Source organism: Frieseomelitta varia, unplaced genomic scaffold, assembly GCF_011392965.1.
Source record: "Frieseomelitta varia isolate USP_RPSP 00005682 unplaced genomic scaffold, Fvar_1.2 scaffold_418, whole genome shotgun sequence".
Lineage (NCBI taxonomy): Eukaryota > Metazoa > Arthropoda > Insecta > Hymenoptera > Apidae > Frieseomelitta > Frieseomelitta varia.
The window spans coordinates 1051640-1053178 of record NW_025110166.1 but is presented as its reverse complement, the minus strand read 5'-3'; positions in this window follow the sequence as shown (position 1 = coordinate 1053178).

Genomic DNA, 1539 nt, shown 5'->3' with positions numbered 1-1539 from the left:
TTTTTTTTTTTTTTTTTTTTTTAATAGTAGAAGTATATGCGGACGCATAACAATTTTATTTATTTTACACTTTGCAAGAAGGGACCAACTGATTTTCCACCGATTTCTGTCTTAGGTAGATATATTTAGGTACATCCTGCCCGTTAATCGCCTCGAACAAATTCGCTCGAATCAGACGAGCTGCGCACGATCTCGTATATTAACGCTATAACGATCGTTGAAATTCGTGTGCGAGAGTTTCATCAGAATGGTTTAACAGCTGCTGAAAAAAAGTAATGTGACGTAATCAGATTCATTAACGACGCCATAGTATTCATCATCGATCACGAATCATCGAAGATCGCGTAACGCCGGCAGCGGTGGTTGTAGCATTAATAGCGTACGGAAGGATCCGATCAGAAGGTCGACGATGTAGGAACAAAAAAATAATTACGTTTTTTTTTTCATTATCGGCAAGAAGCGACAATAATTTTCTTTCTCGGAAAAAATTGTTCAAACCGTTCGCCGACGTTGTATATATATATAGGGTGCGTACACATTTGTTAGCGTATCTTGCCTCGCTATTGTTACTAAATATGTTTCATCGTAAGAAATATAGATGGTGTCCTGTGTATCGTGGCTCGTTACTTCGTTCTAACAATAAATTTCCCTCTAAAGGAAGTGTTTAACGCGTTGTTTACCTTTTGAACATCTTTGGACAATAGACCGATTCTTCATTGTCACTATGTTCAACTATGGGAAACACATCCGATCGGCAAACGCATAAGTAATCCACGTAACAGTAATAAATGTTTACGCATTCTCAGAATGCGTACACGTTTGTTAACACACTTGTCTCGTTACCGTTACTCAATGTGTCATGCTGAGTGTATGGATTTCTGTTACCGCGCCTAAGAGTAACTCGTTTGATGGATGAATCTCTCGAAGAGGCGATCCGTTCCAAAGAAAATATTCGCCGCGTTTGTTTCTCGAAACGAATTTGAACGAAGTGGAGAGTCACGAAAGCGGATGGATCACCGAATAGATTTAGATTTAGATGTGGGCATCCTGCATCGAAGCTCGTTACCACTGAATGCATACATAAGTTATATACCGTGTGTAACAGTAAGAAGATTACAGTAACAAGTGTGCGCGCATCTTTAGAATAAACGTTGCTAATCTTCTTCCACGTACTACCAATCCTCGTCTTCCGCGTCGCATCGTAAACGATCCTTCTCCCCATCCTCCCATACCACTTGTGTTGTTTCACCCTCGATACGTGTTTGGTATAATATCAGCGACTCGAGTGCCTTGTTAAAATGGGTCCAAATTGGTCGATTGGGCAGTGATTTCATGTGTTCATAGGCTTAAGATTACGTACACGTGTAAGATGACGATACGAGCTCGCTTAGGAATTGAAAAGAAAGCGTTTAATTAATTCACGTAGAAGTTTTTAATATCACTCGAATTAATCCAAGTTTCGTTTTAGGATCTATTAGGTAGATTATTAGTTTTTAAGTAGTAGCTTTTGTTTCTCTGATTTCTTTTTTTTTTTTTTTT